This window comes from Diabrotica undecimpunctata, chromosome 7, assembly GCF_040954645.1.
Source record: "Diabrotica undecimpunctata isolate CICGRU chromosome 7, icDiaUnde3, whole genome shotgun sequence".
NCBI classification, from domain to species: Eukaryota; Metazoa; Arthropoda; class Insecta; order Coleoptera; family Chrysomelidae; genus Diabrotica; species Diabrotica undecimpunctata.
In genome coordinates this window covers 71,865,673-71,886,601 of record NC_092809.1, presented here as the reverse complement: position 1 = coordinate 71,886,601, position 20,929 = coordinate 71,865,673, and the positions used below count along the sequence as shown (strand labels likewise).

The 20,929-nt window shown below is 33.0% G+C and overlaps 1 pseudogene; it reads left to right on the top strand.

Annotated features, from left to right (window-relative positions):
• Positions 1-17,932: 17,932 nt before the first annotated feature.
• Positions 17,933-20,093, top strand: LOC140446448 (uncharacterized; annotated as a pseudogene).
• The last annotated feature ends 836 nt before the right edge of the window (positions 20,094-20,929 follow it).

The following is a 20,929-nucleotide window of genomic DNA, read 5'->3' as shown; positions in this document are numbered from 1 at the left end:
TATTTTTAAAAGATTATTTGAATAGCTCCCTGTGTAAGCGTCAATTTTAAAATTTTTCAGCAAGCAAACAATAATCGTATTTAACAAGTGTTTTTGAAAATATCAATTTTCTTTTTTTTTTGTTTTGCACATTTTATGCATTTTCAATATTGTATTAAAAAGAAAATATTTTTAGAACACTATAGGTTAGTGCATTAGAATTATTTTTTTATTTTAAGACCACTGGTTAATAACTGCCCTATTTACCTTAAAAAGGACGTGCGCTTGTGCAATTATCGAATAAAAATTATTTTTAAAGGTTTCTCGTCTTCTCGTCGACCCTGAGAAATATTAAATATACCTGTGTAATATTTAATAAGATAGTTAAAATATATCGTAAAACGTAAAATAATACAAAAAATAAAGAAAAGCAAATTTTTAATATTGGTAAAGGAAGGATAAATAGTAGGGAGTACAGCTCTATTGAATAAGTATCACAGTTTTGCTGCCAACATGCCAATGTGATTGATTATATCGCCTTAAAGGTCGTGGCATATTATCGTGCACGTTGCGTTTCCAGCATATAGCGTTTCCGAAAAATATAATTTAAATGGTTTTAAATATGAACAACGCACACTGTCCGGAACATTGCGTTTTAGACACTTTCAGTATATTCGAAAACAATATTTTACTGATGTCGACGGCTGCGTAACGAGTCGTAACCGGTTTGTAAGGATAATGTTAATTAGATACCCGTCGTTTTCCCCTTAATGTTTATTTAGGTCTTTGTTTGATTTTTATACAGAGTATTTAAAAAAAATAATTTTCGAGGCTATTTTGTCATTTATGCATGTGTTTTTATTACTTTGTGACAATTAATCACGGAAGTGATAAACAATTAGAAATTTAATAATAATTAATAGGTTTAACAATTATTTTAGAATGAATAGGATTCAATTTAAATATGTTTTAAATTTAATTTCATCTTCAGTTAAAAAACAAAATACTACATTTAACGAAGCCATACATATCAAACCAAAAAGTATTTTTAAAAAGAAGAGGTATCACTTCCGTACAAAAGTCCTAATTGTTTATCACTTCCGTGATTAATTGTTACAAAGCAATAAAAACACACGCATAAATGACAAAATAGCCTCGAAAATTATTTTTTTAAATACTCTGTATCAAAATCAAACAAGTTCCGAAATAAACAACAAGGGGAGAACGACGGACATCTAATGCACATTATCTTTACCAACCGGTTACGACCTATGTTCCGGACAGTGTGCGTTGTTCATATTTAAAACCATTTAAATTATATTTTTCGGAAACTAAACGCTATGTGCTGGAAACGCAACGTGCACGATAATATGCCACGACCTTAAGTGTACTAGACTACCCAGAAGCCCAGAGGAAGTTCTAGTCGTCCAGATGAATGTCGCTTCAGCGAACCGGTCTTGAATGTTGAACCACCTTGAATTGGCTGATTGACTGGAGCTGGTTCTGTGTATGGGTTTAAATGCATCTGTTTTGAACGGCTCTTTCCACTTGACGTCACTCCACAACCACTATTTATTATGTATTAATGTATTATTTATGTATTAATTAACTGTGGTAATATGGACTTGGGTATTTCAAAAACATTTTTCCTACGAGAGCGGCCTCACAACATGGACTATGTGGAAATATGCGATTTAAATTGCTTTTTTTAAACGGCTGTGTAGAATTGCTTCTTTGTAGCAGAAAACTCTTTGTGCTCTGTTATACCGCAAATGCACTATTGGTGGCGCACTTATCAAACAGATTACATTTATATATATATATATATATATATATATATATAAAGTAAACGTTAAATAGTGGGTTTGCAGCAATAAAAAATGAAAAGTGTACTTTTTAAATTTTTATTCCAAGCTTTTAAAGATCGCATTACATCCCACAAGTCAGATAATAGACTGCATCCTGAAAAAACTGCATTGGGTGAACATGTATTTAAAAATGGGCATCAGATAGATTATAATAACATCAAAGTAGTAGAACAGGAAAGTAACATCACCAAAAGACTTTTTCTTGAAATGGCCTACATTTGCCAAAATAATAATACAATGACTCATAGAACGGATATTGGCCATCTAAATGAAATGTTCTCCTATTTGTTACTACTAGATAAATGCAAAAATAACACAAACAATAATTTATCAATTGACATTTAAAAGAATTTTGTCAAAATAATGTCACGTATTTATTTAGAATAATTAAGTGTTTTTGTATTTACAGTAATTTTTTTAAATTTTTAAACATAAAAATTGTTTTTATATATTAAAAAAGATGAGAGACTATGATAAATTTTATCAACATTATAACACATCTTCGTTGATACAACCTCGTTAAGTTTGTAAGTAGAAACAATTTTTAATTAATTATACCAACACCAACAATTTATTAATCACATTTGTAGCTCCCTGATGAAGGACATAACCAATGTCCGAAAGCTTATATATATATATATATATATAAAAGAATGTCGCGGCTCGGTGGCATATATATATATATATATATATATATATATATATATATATATATATATATATATATATATATATATATATATATAAAAGAATGTCGCGGCTCGGTGGCACCACTAGATCATTTTACTCGTCTGGTGACCAGATTCAAATTTGAAATCAGACTGTAACTTTTAACTCGATTCTTCCGTTTACCTTGTTATGATTTTAGGATGTTCTGATTTGTTCATTATTGAGCTACTATTCTCCCTGAACTTTGTGGATGACCAAGTCGTCCTAGCTCAAGATTCTTATGATCTAAAATTTATAGCGTGTATACGGAGACTATGTAAAATGGGGGTTAAAAATCAACATGGAGAAAACAGAATATTTGGTTATCAATTTAGATACAAGGTTTGAAGTATTGATATAGGACGTGGAAATCAAACAAGTAGCAAAATTTAAATATTTAGGTGCACTCATTGATAAGAACAGCTTGGGAGGAATCGAAATTAAACACCGAATTAATCATCATCATAAGTGGCTCGACAATCCGTTGTGGATCTTGGCTTGCTCACAAAGAAGTCGCCACTCCTGTCGATTGCTGGCAACTTCCCTCCATCTTCTAATCCTTAGAATATGTAGGTCTTTTTCCACATCATCAATCCATCTCATTATGTATTAATCTCGTCTGCACTTTAACGAATTTCACAATATCTGGATCGGTGTATAACTGATATAGTTCAAAGTTGTATCTTTGACGCCATAGCCCATTTTCATTTACGGCCCCAAAAATCTTTTTAAGAATTTTTCTCTCAAAAATACCAAGAAGTCTTTCATCATTTTGAGATAAGGTCCACGTTTCAGCCCCATATATCAAAACCGGTCTTATTAAGATCTTGTATATATTTAGCTTTACTGCAAGTTTTATATTTTTATTTTTTAAGTGTTTCTGGAGACCGTGAACAGTTCTGTTTGCTATTGCTATGCGTCTTTTTATTTCGTCGCTTGTCGTGTTTGTTGCGTTTACTAGCGATCCAAGATATGTAAATTCTTTGTCTTGCTCAAAGGTACGGTTGTTAATTTGAATTCTCTGTTGGATATTTCGAGGGTTTTTAGAAATCAACATATATTTGGTTTTTTCCTCTTTTATCACAAGTCCTAATTCACTTGATAGGTATGCAAGACTTCTAAACCACTCCACCATGTCTCTCATACTTCTGTCTACTATAACTATATCGTCAGCGAATGCGAGAATTTGCGTCAATCTATTAAACATAGTTCCAATTATTCTAATAATAATATTTAATTGTCTGATTGCCTTTTCCAAGGCAATATTAAAGGAAAGACTCGCCAACGCGTTCCCCTGTCTTAGACCATTATTAATGTCAAAGAACGTAGAGTTTTTTCTTCAATTCTAACGTATGAGCTTACGTTTTTTATTGTTAGTTGGGTCAACTTAACTAACTAAGGTTAGATCCCAAAGTCTATCATTGTATTATATAATGCAGTTCTTTTCACACTGTCATAGGCTGATTTGAAGTCAATAAAGAGATGGTGTATATGTTATATTCTAGTGACTTTTCTAGAATCTGCCTATGTGCTTGAATTTGATGTCTAGTTGACTTGCCAGCAGTAAATCCGCATTGATATTGACCAACAATATTCTTTGTAAAATATTTAAGTCTTTTAAATAATACATTGCCGAAGATTTTATACGCAGATACTAACAGAGTAATGCCTCTATAGTTCTTACACTTTATTTGATCACCCTTTTTATGCAACGGACATATTATTCCCTTCAGCCACTCTTCTGGTACCCATTCATTGTGCCATATAAGTACTATTAGTTTATGGATTACTGCAAAAAGTTGATCACCACCTATACATTTCCGAATAGATTTCATCGATTTTGGGGCTTTATTGTCTTTGAGTTTTAGGATCGGATTTGACACTTCTTCTCTTGCTGGATCTTCACTGTGTAGTTGACGTTGTAGATTTTGTTGATTTTCTATGTTTTAACCTCCTTCAATATCGTTTATATTTAGATGTTCGCTGAAATGTTGTACTATCTGTAAATAACTGAGTTTTTATCATGTAGAATTTCACCGTTAGTGTCTTTACAAATTATTAATCGTGGTTTAAATTCTCGGCGGCTAGTATTTAAGGATTTGTAATATTTCCTCGTTTCAATTTTATCGAATAAACTTTGTATCTCACTGAGAGTGTTCTGTTGGTATTCCCTCTTTTTACGTCGATGGATACGTTTTTCCTCTCCTCTAAGACGTATATACTCTTCTTTTTGTCTCCGTATATAACCTGCGTCAAAGGTTTTTTGATATGCTGCGTTTTTTCTATTTGTGACAATTTCGCACTCATGATCAAACCAAATGATTTCTTTTTTCTGACTTGGTTTTGTCCAATATTTCAACGGATTTTTGTAACACAATATCTCGTTTATTTGCCCATAGTTGGTTAATATCTTCTTCTTCTTCTAAGTTTTTTGTCCTTATTTGATCTTCTATTTGCTCTCTGTATACATTTGCAATGTCAAGATCTCTTAGTTTATTAATGTCGATTTTTTCTCTCCTTCTCCCGATCTCCTTCTTTAAATTGGACATTCTCTCTTTAAATCGTGCTTTAACTAAATAATGATCACTATCTATGTTTGCTCCTCTAAAAGACCTAACATCTAATAAGTTAGAGCAGTGTCTAGCATCGATGATTTTATGATCTATTTGGTTAATCGTTTCATTATCAGGAGATTTCCAACTTCCCTTATGTATATCTTTATGGGGAAATCATGTCACAGCTATTACCATGTTCTTAGATATCGCAAAGTTTATGATTCTGAGACCGTTATCATTAGAGTCTACGTGTAGGCTCTCTTTTCCGATGGTGGACAAAAATATATTCTCCCTTCCGACTTTGGCATTAAAGTCTCCTGCTATTATTTTGATGTCATTTTTTGGGCACTCTCGATCTTGTGCCTCATAGAACATGTCTGTTTCATTATCCTCTTTTTCTTCCGCTGGAGCATGGATGGTAATAATGCTAATATTAGCAAACTTCCCTTTAAGTCTTATTCGACATATCCTATAATCAATAGCTTCGAAATCGATTACACTATGTTTTACCTTGCTGCTTACAATAAATTCGTGTCGGGTAGGATGTCCACCGTAGTAAATATTGCAGTTATTTTTTTCCAGGATGCCTGAGCTAATCCACCTCATTTCCTGTAAAGCAATGATATCTGCTTTGGCATTATTCATTTCTTGTATGAGCAGAGCCGTGGCTCCAGGCTGATAAAGGCTTCTTACATTCGACGTGCAAGTTTTTAAATTATTATCCTTATTTCGTTTGCGAGTTCGTCGTAGGTTCGACAGTCCGATTTGTTTCTTTGTAGCTCTCATAACAAAAGGTTTTTTACAGAGTAACTGACACTCATCAGTTCCCGACCCAACTTTCCACCTGAGTTAGATATCGGCTCTCCAGTTGGGTTACTCGGTTTACAGGGGACACCAGCGTGATGGTGAGAGTCGGATTTGAGTAAACTGGAATTAACTCCATGTTTACCCCTTCATTCACCACCGAATTAATCAGGGACGCATAATTGTAGGATGTCTGAATTCCTTATGGTGGGATCACAATATTTCCAAAAAGAACAAAAAAAGAATAGCACAAACCATAGTTGAATTAGTTCTTTGTTATGCCTCTGAAGTATGGACAATTAATGCAGACCTGAAGAGAAGATTGTTGGCAGTTGAAATGGATTATTTGAAAAAGTGCTAGAACATTAAGGCTGCAAAGGTAGACCAACAAATCTATAAGAAATAACACGAATGCTACAGAAACGGTCATTGACAGAATATAAAAAAGAGGTGCAATTTAAAAAGAATCAAGGCTTTCGAACTCTAGTTATACCGCAGAATAAAGAAGTACAGGAAAAAGTTGGTAAAGAAACCGAACTAATCACCACTATACAAACCAGAAAACTGAAATACCTAGGCCACGTGATGAGTGGACCAAAATATGAAATTTTGAGACTCATAATACAGTGAAATATTCAAAGAAGAAGATCTGTTGGCCAAAGGCAGAACTAATGGCTAAAGAATCTACGTGATTGGTATCAATGCAGATCGATTAATTTGTTTAGAGCAGCAGATTCAAAAATAAAAATAGCCATTATGATTGCAACCTTCGTAGGGAGACGGCACTCTAAGAAGAAGAAGAAAAACAAAAGGGTTTAAAATGATTTGGACACCTATTGAGAATGCCTGACGACCGTTGGCCCCAAAAATTTCACAGATGGAAGCCCCTGTAAGAAGAAAAAAAAAATAGACCTCGACGCTCATGAAATGAAGGAAATAGAAGAGCGATGGAATCCAGAGGTGTGGAGGAGGAGCATGCCTTGAACCAGGAGGATTCGTTGAGGAGAACGAGAATACTGCGATAGCCGTCTCCAAAATGTATTGTATTTACAAGTTGGATCCTGTAATAAATACATGATTTGTTGATATTCTGATACAATCAAATAGTTGTCCGAAAATAGTAAACACTATAAATAATTGTACATCTTATTTACAATTTTTATTTATATTTTCATCATTAACAAATGATCTTCATAGAAATTTTCTCCTTAAACCAGCTTGTTTTCTTAATTGATTCCATTTCAACATATTTTAATGCTTGCAAGATATATAACGTATGTCCCTAAAGTTTTCATAAACTTTTAGATTTAAAAGTATTATTGGTAGGAAGCACTGGATCAAGTTGCCATTGGAAACCAAAGTTAGTAAACAACTTAAACGATATAAACAATGTCACTTTTGACAAATACGGTTCGTTAAGATGTGGTTTAAACTTAATATTCGTCAAAGTATTTATCGGTTAGTTGGACATGTACCAAAACCGAATATTGAAAGAATTTTTAATGCACAAAATATTTTTGTGTCAACGATTTACCAGACAGTTAAAGAGTCCGAAAATGGTATACCATGCCTCCATTTGTCCAAAAGAGAAAGACCAAGAGTTTTAACTCCTGCTCGGGAACAAAGATTAATTCAGAATATGGAGAACCAATTAGGTAAGTCTTTGCAAAATGTTGGCCGAAGATATAATGTTTCACGAATGGCTGTAAGTAGAACAATTTCTAGAAATAATTTAAAACGATGTAAAATTTAAAAAAAAGCTTCCTAGTACACACCAACCCAGTTAGAAAAAATTTCTAGATGTTGCCATGTATTGAGACGTATTTATTTTCCTGATAAATTGATTTCCTGGTATTATTGATGATTAAAAGTATTTTACTTTATCTAATTCCGAAAGGAAATTTGCCGATAAAATTTTGTTATGGTGTGCCATCTCAGAAGTTTATGTTTCATAGCCGATTGTTGGGCATCTTCGCGGTGAAGCTCTCAATGCTGAGAGTTACGTTAAGAGGTGTCTTACAAAGCTTGTTCAATTTATAAATACTCATTATCCCAATGATAAAATCATGTTTTGGCCCGACCTAGCGTCATGCCATTACGCCAGGAGAACGACAGATTGGTTATCTGCTCAAAATATAAATTTTTTTTCCAAGCGCGACAACCCTCCAAATATGCTTCAGGCGAGGCCCATTTTGAACCCCAAGAGTTTGGGGCTGTTTTGAGTCGAATGGTGTATAATGGCTGAAAAGCCCAAAATGAAGATCAGCTAAGGCGAATAATTAAGTCGTGAGATCGACTTGAGAACATGCAAGAACAAATTAACGTGCCATCGAAGATCACGGACCTCTTTCTGTTATATAAAATTTTAATATAAACCTTAAATATGTGGACTTAACTTCCTGATTTTATTTAATAAAATAAACTTAATTTACAGTTAGAAAATACATATTTATTTTTTCCGAAAACTTTCGGGACATGCGTTACAAAAATACCAGTTTACTTTTTCATAAGTTGCTAAAGGATATTTTTTTTTATTATGATACTTTTTAAAACTACTACTGTGATTACAAAATGTACAAAGTGTTTAATTTACTAAATAATGTTTGATATGATTATGGACAATAAATATTTTATAAAAAGAATAACGGCGAAAAAGATACAATAAAATATCGCCATTATTGTAAAAACCATCTTTACAGAAAATCGACAACTCTCCCTTTATACGGTTTGTTCACTATACCGGCCCTTTTTCGAGACATCTGGCAAAAAGCGTTCTAAAAAAAAATAAAAATGAAAGTTTATATTCTCTTTTGGATACCCTGTCGCATGTCTTTCTCGGAATACGCGCATTTCGTCCAAACTTCCTCACTTCAATCATCGGACGCTTTATTGAACTTTTTTCTCAAAAGGCCACGAATTGAATTTGTGAGAAGAAACCATACTAAACCTTTTTGTAGTGCTCCCGGCTTTAAAGAAATCTACAATAATACCTTTCGCATCATGCACCCAAAATATTATTTTCGAACAGCGACGGAACAGAAAAGGTTGAATACAAAAATGTAACGCAATAAAATATCAGATAAGGATGGTGGTAGTACATTCTAAGAACAAAACGTACTGAAAATTAGTTAACAGAAAAGTATTTAAAATTTATTTTACTAGATAAAATGTTTAACCCCACAATATGGGACCGTTTTTTCCAAACGTAAATACGGGACTATCGTAAATTTACTACTAATAGAAAAATGCCTATATTTTTTATTTTAAATTTTTTATTCATTATATAGAAAATAATATAATTCTCACCATTAAAACAAAATCATAAAATTATTAAACAAACATATTTGGGTAGTGGTCATGCTCATTTTTTTGCTTGGACAGTAGAAACAAGTCTTCCTTTTTTTTCTTGTGTCATATTTGCAAACAAGTATCCATCTTCTTTACTTACGTTGACGATTCCAGCTCTGTCTTGGCGAATATTTTGACGTAAACTTGCGGTGTTGTATCTGTTTAGCATCCATGGTTTTGCAAGACAAATGCTTAACTCAATCATATATTGATATCTGGAGATAGGGTTTACGCTTTTCTGTAAAATACCTATTAAAAGTATAAATACCGTAAGCGTTTATGTTGGCCATATCTATCATTCCATAGAATACGCACAATGGCCATCTCCGTGTTTTCTGCTGGAACTTATAATAGAATACATTTGGTCGAAGGTGTCTACACCTGCTTTGGTCTCATTATAGTTATGAATTATGGATGGCTTGCCGGTTTTCTCTACGATTTATGTTCCCTCATGCATTGTTGAAAGTAACAAATCTACTTTATTTCTCTTTGGCATGTAAGATACTAACGTATGTTTTCGATCGAAACCAAACACTGACGTATTATAGTTTCGGTCGTTTACTTTCAAAAACTCCTAAGGAATCTCCTTCTTATTCTTACGCATGGTTTCTATTATGGTTAATTTGTAGGGATCTTATAATAATTGGTGAGCAAGAGAAACCGATGTGAATTAGTTGTCCATATTTACGTTTCGATGCGTACCGTCAATTAATTTGGTCAACTCTTTTACATAAAATTCAGCTAAAGGCAAACCTTTGGTTTGTGTTTTTTTCCCAAGTAAGGACTTATATCTTCAATATATTTGATTAAGGAATTGCCTATCATAACAATTTTTATCCCATACTTTGTTGTCTTGTTCAGAATATACATCCTAAAATTGCAGCGTCCTGGGAATGCCAAAATGTTCTACATGTATCAATAAAAATGTTCCAAATTTCTTGAATGTCTGTAAAGGAGTCATTTATGTTTTCTTGTTTCCTTGTTATCAAATCTAAGAGAGTTAATCAGAAAAGACCAAACGAAGCTTTCAATTAGTCTTTTCTCGTTATGGGACCATTCTGGTAGCCGCTTTATTTTTGAGCTTGAACGGCAATTTCTGCATTTGTATGATGCAGATTTATATCAAATAAACTCACCGGCACAAAAAACGGAGCACTTGCATTTAAACTGGGGACTGCTTTGTTCAGACATCCGTCCTAATATGTCATTTTAATCAGTTGCTATTAATAAGTTCTCACAGAGACTTTGTCTAAGAACTAGCAACCCCCGTAGAGTCCTACGTTGCCATGTGATCAATTCTTTCTGTAACTTAAACATCAAAGTTTTTAAGTATCAAAGATGTACTCCAAAGTTAATCAAACTACAAATAAAGTGTTTTTACTTACATATTTAGCGCTTCAAACATGTATATTCTGTGATGTAGCCCGATAGAGATTTTATTATTATACCTTCAATAAAGGGAATTTTTTTAGATAATTTTGCTTTTATTTATCCTGTTTACCACATTCCTTGTACAGACTGTAACAATTGGTACATAGAGTAGATCAGACGTTCACTTAGAGATAGAATAACTTCACACTGTATTGATTCTTATTATTGCTCCTTCACAACATACTATCACATGAAAACACAGGGGTAACTTTGAATAGTTTAAAATAATTTATAATGAAAAGAATTAAACTAAAACCGTAAAGTTTTGGCGTCTTCCAACTGATATTTTGCCCTGAACTTTACCTTCCAGTATGATTTGGAGTTATTCATATTTTTCACTTTTCAACACATGACCCAAGTATGGTATTTTTTTCTCTTTGATTATGTTGAGTAATTCTTTTTGCTAAAAAATTTGTTTAAAGCCATACTCATGTAACTTAATACAAACGTAATTGTTTTGTACTTGAAATTAAATTTTGTGTTATTCCAAACTCGGAATCTTTCGCAGAAAGTAACTGCGAGTCGTTCCAAAGTTAACACTGACTGAGGACATTCAGATTTACCGTGGTTTGTGCCAAGGTTGTATTCTACCAACATTGTTGTTGAATTTAGATAGTAAAGTCGTATGTGAATTAGCGCTGGCTAAAGTAAGTGAGGGCCTACTAATAGACAGAGTCCTTTCGGCAGGAACACTAGTAGAACTGCAACACTTTTCTCAACAACTCAATATTCATTACAACATTTATGGATTAAAAATAAATCTGAAGAAAACTAAGTTCATGGTAATTACAAAAACACTAAATAAAATATTAGTTTATCAGTTATAAACAACTAATACTAGATAATATAAAAATTGAGCAAATATCCTTGTACAAATACCTTGGAGCATACATAACAGAAGATGCTGATCAAACAAAAAGACATAAGATGCTGTATAGAAGTGGCACGATCAGCTTTTAAAAGAACGAGAAATCTTTTTGTGATCACAATTAATATCAATATAATGCTACGGAGTCCGGCACCGATATCGAATAAGCATAGACGCTTTTTGATCGATCATGACAAATTGTGAAATTTACATGGTTATAACATTTATATATTTACATCCTAAAATTCCTAGACAGCACCATCATACAGTGTTATAATGTTAGTTCATTGAAAATCGAAGAAACAAGATCTGTGAGTAGGTACATATTTTATTATTAATAAATTAATCCGTGATCACAGTATCTTATAAACAGAGTACATAAATTATATTAGCCATTTATCGACACCAGTTTTTATTACAGTTTCAAAACCCGAAGCGGAACAGGTCCGTATTTAGGATAATTAAATGGTAATTAAAAATGGAATTTGATGTTACTGAGAATAACAACGAATTATCTCAATCTACTTCACAACCAACTTTATCTTAATCAGCTGCAACGAGTAAACAACAAGAACCAATCTATCCATCCAAATTACAAACAATAGTTGTCAATTCTCTTAACAATGTCAAATTAGAAGAATACTTGTTAGCGATAGGCACTCTAATCGGCCCTAAACATATTCTTATTTTATCAAGAATCACCAACAATCGTATCTGTATTTATTTCTAAAGAAAAGAAATCGTAGATAATTTTTTTTTAAAACAGTGGAGGTTTCATTACTGTAAACAATATACAAATTCAAGTCCGTAGACTAATTACTCCAAGTGAAACACTCTTAATATCCAATTTATATCCCACTATCCCGCATAAAATAATAGAGAAAAAACTTTTATCTTTAGGGCTAAAACTAACTTCATCAATGTCATTTTTGCGAATAGTAACCACCAATCTGGAATAAAAACATATACTTAGTTTCCATCGACATATTTACATATCCCCACCCACAATGCCAATTCCCGGTTCTGTTTTTATAACGTACGATGACAGTAAAATTCGAATTTTTTTAACGTTAGACAATGTATGTTTCCATTTTGTAACTTCTGACAATACATTTCCAGTAGTTACTTAGTAACTGTAAATATCTCAGATACACCTGTCCCAACTACTATATTTTCAAACAGAAATGAATCTACTACAGTATCTTCGGCAACAACGACTGCTATGACACCCTTAACAACGAATACTTCTACAAATATATCAAATACCTCAACGTAAGCTTCAAAAACTTCATTTACAACCCACTTAATAATGCACGATACATCGACTACAGTTAATGCAATATCAGTATTATCTAAAACAAATATCATTCTAAATGTGGTGTTACCGAAGTATTCTGAAAATATAATGGAGGTATCGTAAAACAAACGCACAATTCCTCGAAAAACTAGAAAAACAGTACGCGAAGTTATATATATATATATATATATATATATATATATATATATATATATATATATATATATATATATATATATATATATATATATATAGTAAACTCTTAAATATTGGGGAAATCTGCAAGAAATACTCTAATGTGTATCAATTGTTTCGCCGAACGTTTTCGCCAAAGAGAATTAATTTGGCTTCTTCAGGGCTGAAAGAGAATAAATTATAATTAGCTACCATATATTATCTATTAAAACATTATTGATCTTACCGTAACTTAGAATTGTAGAGTTAGAATATTAAAAAACTTTGCTAGTAACATAGTGGTGTTTTTTGTTACTATGTGCAAAAAAAGTTTTTTTATAAGAATTGAAATGTATGGTAGCTTCGAACTTGACACGTAAAGGCTTACCCAAGGTTAATCGAAAAACCCAATGCAACTACATTTAAAAGGAGGTAATTCTTTGAAATGTCGGCAATAACTAAATTTTTGATTTTTATATAGTTAAAAGTGAGGTTCTGTTTAAGCCAGAACGCAAGCGCTGACAACTTCATTATCGTTGGTATGAAACTTTATGTCGTTAAGGTTCATTGGTAAAAAACGAATGAATTTAAATCCCAGTAAAGGGAAATATTATTTTGATTTTCTTTATTTAATTATATTATATTGTTCATGTATTATTGAATCTTATTGAGACGTATCTAAGAAAAGCAAGGGAATGTTATATATTTTTTGTTAATGAAAATTAATTATAAAGGTATGTTAGTTGTTAATGGATATATCAGTCGAGTTAGTAATCTGTGATATAGTATTGTTCTTGGTATCTGATTTAAGTAACAGGTGGTATATATCGCTTAGATTCTTGATGTCACTCTTAACATTAATGGAGAAATCGTTAAGAAAAATATAAGACATTTCAATGAACTCTCTTTTAGATTTATTGTTCTCACGGTGGAGAATTGTGGTGTTGGTATAGTCCATGAGATGACCAGTGGAATGGACATGTTTGGCTAATGCACAACGGTCAGGGTGAAGTCGAGAATCACTTTTGTGTAGTGTAATACGTGATTTCAATAATTGAGATGTTTGGCCGATGTAGGAATTGTTGCAAGAGAGACATGGAATGTTGTAGACAATATTACTAAGCCTATCTATGGGAGTCTTATCTTAAATCTTAGAAAAAAGATTATTAATTGTTAGGGCTGATCTACAAGCTACATTAAGTTTAATGTTGTTATTATTATTGCCAAAGCTATTTTCAACACTTTTCAGAATCCTTGTTAACCCCGGAGTGATATCTCTGAAATATGGTAATGAAAAATATTTGTTTATAGGAGTATCAGAGACTGGGCTCCCACTTAAGACATCAGGATCAGCATTGTTAGTCGCGAAGGAAGGTGAAATATCTTCGTCATGGATAGTATTAAACAAAATCTTATTAACTAATGGTGTTGGATAAGCGTTTGAAATAAAAAGTTTCTGTAGGATTTGTAGGTTTTTTGTATGAAATGAAGGATCTGATAGTTTTGTTACTCTATTTTTCATCTGTTTGATTAAGTTGACTTTGGTAGAATTATTATGGTATGAGTTGTAGTTAAGGTATCTACCAGAATGGGTCGGTTTTTGATACCAATCTATTTTGATGTTGTTGGTTTCCCTGATCATCCTTATGTCGAGAAAGGGGACGGACCAATTACCATCTTCCCTCTCTATAGTGAACTGGATGTAGGGGTCATAACCATTAAAAGTGTCTAATAGTTCATCTACCTTGTCATTGGGTATAGCCAAAATGATATCATCAACATATTTTTTAATAAATGGAATATTAAAGGATAGTAAAGGAATGACTGAGTCTAATACATAATCCATAACGTAAGTTGCAATGATAGGAGAAATCTTAGCTCCCATAGGGGTACCGAAAGTTTGTTGATAGAATTTATCATTAAATGAGAAGTAAGTGTTGTTAAAGAGAAATTCGACGATGCTGATGAATCTGTCGTAAGACATGGAACAACAACCTCTAATACGGTCCCAGTTGATCTCTATTGATGTCAAACATATTCCTAGATGAACATTGCTGAATAAGGATACAACGTCAAGGCTAACGAGGACATAATTTGATGGAAGTATGTAGCCATTATATTTATTTACCATCTCAAAAGAATCTTTAATGTAATATTGACTTTCATAATTATATGCATTAGTAAGTATGTCTGTAACAAAAGCTGAGATATTTTTAGTGGGTGTTCCAATGGAAGCTACTATGGGCTACACTATCGGTTCGTCCCATCTACAACTTACCTCGATAAAATCAGGAAGTTTATCACAAATCACGAATATTTGGGACGTACTACCAACAGTAAAAAATTCAAACTATTAAGGAATACACTTTATGGTAAAATAAAAAGCAGAAAATGACTATAAAGACGTAAAATTTCTGTGACGGGTTTAAAACTTAATGAAATTTCTTTATTTTGTTATTAAATGCGTTAATAATATAAGGAAAACATTTTTACCCTTTTCTAACATATATTACTACCGACTATGACGACCTAAAATTTCTATTTTTGATTCGTATATGCAATAGCTCCTTGAAAATCCACTTGCAACCGTATTCGGTATACGGCAAAAAGCTTATACTCACGTATTTGATATATGAACTTTGAGTGCTCGTATGTGATTATATACTTTCCAGTTTTCAACTGCTTATGTATGTTTCTCGTATAAATTCTTACCCTACGACTGCAGATCTATTCACATCCTTTTGTATGTGAAACTTAAAGACCTCGAATTAGATTGAAAATAAAATATATACCTATATGCAATGTAAAACATAATAAAATATCCTTATATGAAAAAAACAATAATATAATACATACTTATGACGTTGTTTTAATATTACTACATTGCACGGATTTTCAATCCACTTCAGTTGAAGTGGAAGTTAAAAACTGCAGATATATTTACAAAAAAAAATTTAACAATTTTTGTAACTTTCGTAACAATATCAAAACTATTGTGTGTATATATTTGTGTCTTTATACATACAGTCTTGACCATTCAAAAGAGTCCACCAGGATATTTGGCAATATTTATTTGATTTTGAGGAAATGCTGGAACGAATCGATTTTGATTCTAAAGGTGTCATATTTTATAGATACAAACATCTGTCATTTGTCAACCCCTTGCCTTCCATTACTAAAACCATTAATTTTAAATAATAAAGAGACCATCATCAGACACATCCTCAGACAGAGATTTCACTGGAAACTTCAGGCATCCATGATTTAACTTTTCGTATTACCTCTATTATTAAGAAAAAGTATCAATTTATTAAATCTCCAATGTCTAATTATGACTACAACAATTAAGAGCTTAAACAACGGTTGAATTATATACGCAATATGAGACAATGAAAATTTCAAAGCTTTGTTATTTCGAATCTGGTGCTCTTCATAATTTATGTATACCTACCAAAAAATTATTAGGAATGATAAAAACGGATTCAGTAATAATTTTAATTATACTATATCTGAATTTTTAGATTAATAACAAAAAAGTTAGATTGAAACAAATCACGATGAAGTTTCCAATATTTTTAAAACTTCCGAAAACATTTTCGAACAAATTCGACACTTTTCCAAACTTTTAAAAAGTTTATTTAACTTTTCATTGGTATTCTTATTTTCTGAAATCCAAACGTGAAACAATTTTAAAAGTTTTAAAAAAGGGAATAGTCTCTTTGTAGTTTTTCAAAAACTCTACTAAACAAATCTTTTTATAAAATGTTGAGGAGTTAGACAAAACTTAATGTTTTTTGCAACAATAATATATCAATAACTTATAATACACCAGATAAACTGTTACTTTACTTACTTTATTCTTTAGTACAGTAGTAGTATCAGTAGTACACAACTGAAAATACATTGAAAAAGATAATGAAATTTAAATTTACAGTAATAAAGATTCTCTTCAACGCGACGTAATGAATAAATATATTAAACGTGTTCAAAAAAAGATAAGCAAATAGGTACAGCTTTTTGAAAAACGTTCATTTTAAAATATTGCAGGCTTCTTTCAGACGGACAATATGTCGTTGTCGTGCAGTGATCGTGTCGTGAAAAAAAAGTTTAGTTGCATTCACAAATCATTCTATTCCTACCGCAGTCGTGCTGTGAAGTGTTGTCTGGTATGATGGATGAAAGAAAAAGAAAGCGGTTAATAAAAAGTATTGGCATTATACCATTGTTGTCGAAAACAGGTTATTATACTTATTTCGGTTCTTATACTGTTCTAAAGTTTTACCACGGCTGCTGTTCCAGAAAAGTGATAAGAAGTTTATTATCAATTTCGATATATTTTTGTTAAATCAAAATTCACTATCGTTGTTTACTTCCAAGTATAAATCGCAAGTTTTTCCACAAACGCACAAGTGTGAAAACTAGAATATACTTGCTTTGTAATCGTACACAATCGTTTACGACTTCGATGTAAATCATGTAGTGTAAAAGCTTACATTTAATCAATGAGTTAACACACGATATCGTTGCCGTGCATGACTACGACAAAATATCGTTTATCTGAAAAAAACCTTAGAGTACTTTCACATTACACGATTTCGCTCGTGCGGGAAAAAATCGCCCGATTTTTAATCGTGGTTTTGCTACTTTCACATTGAACGATGTAAATCGTACATTTTTATCAGTTCATCGGAAAATTTGGCCTGGTCTGGATGAGAAAAAACTAATGGATCGTGAACAAGTTATTGCGTTATGGATACTGTATTGGCATCGGAAAAGATAAAGGCGCAATCGCCTTCACTGGATTCACCCAATTAATTAGAGACGAGAGGAAGTCGAGATGTTCCACACATTATTTGAAGATCTTAGAAACGATGACCAAAAGTTTTTCAACTACTTTCGTATGTCAGTTCGCTCCTTTGATGAAATACATGGAAAACCAAAGAGTGTCCTTCAACGACAAACCACGCAGTTTAGAAACTGTATACAGCCTGTTGAAATGCTGTCAATATGTTTAAGGTACTCATTTAAATACAACTTTCTTTTTATACCGTTGTTTGAATGAAAATGCCATTGAAGTTAATACTACATTTAAGTTTAGTGTTTTAAGTGACAAATTGCTTCATCATAATCTTATATTATTATGTTTCTATATAGTAAGTTAATTTTGCAGTAGTAGGTAATATAATAAAACCCTTTGAATAAGCAAATATACTTTATTTAATTTTAATCAGTCAAAATATATCAGAAATCGAGGAATCTCGTGAAGCTGAAATAGACGGACTATGCTCAGTTTCAGTTTGTGAAGAGTTGCTGTAACAAAATCCCTGTAGGTACTGAGATGCGGATGCTGTATCCGGTTCCGATTATGAATCTGATTGTTTAGGCGTTGATTGCTGCGTTGGCCTTGATTGAATTTGCTGTTCACGTACATATTGAGAAAAGTGAAGCTGTTGTACGCTATTTTGAACGTTGCCCGAAAAACTAGGATTTGCATATTGTTGAGGTTTAAATAGAGGTTGTTGAACATGGACAAATGCTTGCGGTTCTTTAACGGGAGATGTCTGAAGCAAGTACTGAGGTTGTGGTTGATAAGATGGCACAGAAGAGGGGTTGTTTGATTGAAGATGAGGAGTTTCCTTTGGTTTGTTTATGTTTTCTATTACGTTTAACACTCCCACTTGAAATTAAAGGAATTCACTGTTAGAATAGTTTGTCAAATAAGGCATTAAACTCTGAAGGAAGGACATTTTACTGCAGGGCGTTTTAGATTCCAGAGCTCTGAGCATTTTCACCTCAACCTCATCTAGTTTCTTTCGTTTCCTTATTCCTACGGGCTTGGATGGCAGGTTTACGTTGGTAGAAACTTCAGGTTCACCAGTGGTACCTTTAGGCTCTTTATTTTCTTCGAGTGTTCCTAGTACAATTTCTGGGTTCAAGCTGTCTACCGTTTCTTTTTCGGTGTAGATCTTATTAAAAAATTGAAGTTGATCTGAAAACACATATTTCTTACGTATTTAGCCCCAGATCCACTTTTTTAGCAGATTTCTCATCTTTTTTCGATTTTGCGAAACAATCTCGGAGGTTAGTCCACCTTTTCATTACTTCTTTGCCTGTAAATAAATAAATACAATCAATTCACTATGATAAATATTAATGACCATGTTCACTTTATTTTAGATATTTGGCGAGTGGCTGTACGTTTAGAGATTTGCACTACAGCTACAGAGTTGGAATTTCAACAGCAAAAAACATAGTTGAAGAAGTATGTGCTGCGATTTTGTCAGAAATGCGAGAAGAGTGTATACCGACACCAACTTATGATATGTGGCAGTCAATTGCTTCCAACTTTGAAAGTATCGCAAACTTCCTTCACTGCCTTGGAGCTGTGGACGGCAAGCATATAAGACTGACTTGTCCGTTTGACTCAGGATCAATGTATTTTAATTACAAAGATTACTTCTCTATTGTCCTTATGGCTTTAGCAGACACAAAGTACAGATTTGTTTACGTTGATGTAGGGAGCTAGGGTAAAGAGTGTGACTCGTCAATATTTAAGAGGTCCAAATTGTGGAAATCAATAGAAAGTGGTTCTTCACCATTATCTGAGGTTAACACTTCTTCCAGGAACAGAGAGTCCTAAAATACCATACTTCTTTGTTAAAGACGAAGCATTTGGCTTACACAGACATCTACTGAGACCCTTTGGAGGGAAACGCTTAACAGTTGAAAAAAGGGTCTTTAATTATAGATTGTGCAGAGCACGAAGATATGTAGAATGTGCGTTTGCCATCCTGAGCAAAAATGGCGTGTTTCATCGCCCTATCAACGTTCAGCCACATTTTGCAGTGCTCATCGTCAATGCGTGCATCGTATTGCACAATTATGTACGTGACAGAGACGGATATCTTGTTGATGACACAACGACAATCACAGGCCTGGAAGATGTATCAGGAGAAAGCACTAAACGAGGAGGCTTGGAAGCAAACAATATCAGAAGTGTGCTTACCTTATATTTTTTGACAGAAGTCGAAAGTGTATCCTGGCAAATGTCTAAAGTATAATTTGTCATATATGTGAAAATAAATAAATGAAATAAAAACAAAGTGTCTCTGTTGTAGATATATGTATATATGTATGTAGATAGGAAATCAAGTGAAGTATACAATACATACAACACCAATATACATTACAAAATACAATATACATACGTCCAAAAAGTAAGTTTAGTTTGCTTAATAGAAAGTTAATAGGTATAGTACTTACCAAATGCATTTTTTTCTCCATCGTCATTGTTCTCCAAATCCGGATTCAGTGCTAAACATACTTCTTCCCAGGCTTTCCTTGTTGCATTTCTATCCTTATAAATTTCTAAAGTTTTGTCCCATAACACGGGTTTTGCTTGAACTAGCGATATTAATTCTTCAGCGTCAACCCCTTCCATAATTTGCAAACAAGCCAGCAAAACTGAACGCGGTAGAAACAATACTGAGGACAGTTCGCGTACGACTGAAGACCGTCTTGTATGAAAACGTGCATTTAGTCACGTAGGCCACTAAGCTAGAGGACGATACGGTGCTCTAGCGTATTCGCTAGAGCACCGTATCGTGCGGTGACGTGCGGTTCCAGTGGCACGGGACGGCTGCAACATGATTACAAAACGTACCCGTGTTCTAATCGTGCAATGTAAAAGGTCTCGTGCTCTTCAACAGTCGATCAAGAAAAATTTTCCGTGCGATTTTTTCCCGCACGAGCGAAATCGTGTAATGTGGAAGGACCGTAAGACTAGTTTCATACTTACATGATCCGACGACCGAGTCGTGGACGACTATTTGCCGTGCACGACACAATAGCCCGTCATTTTCACATATACATGACTCGGCTCAGGCTAATCAAACCC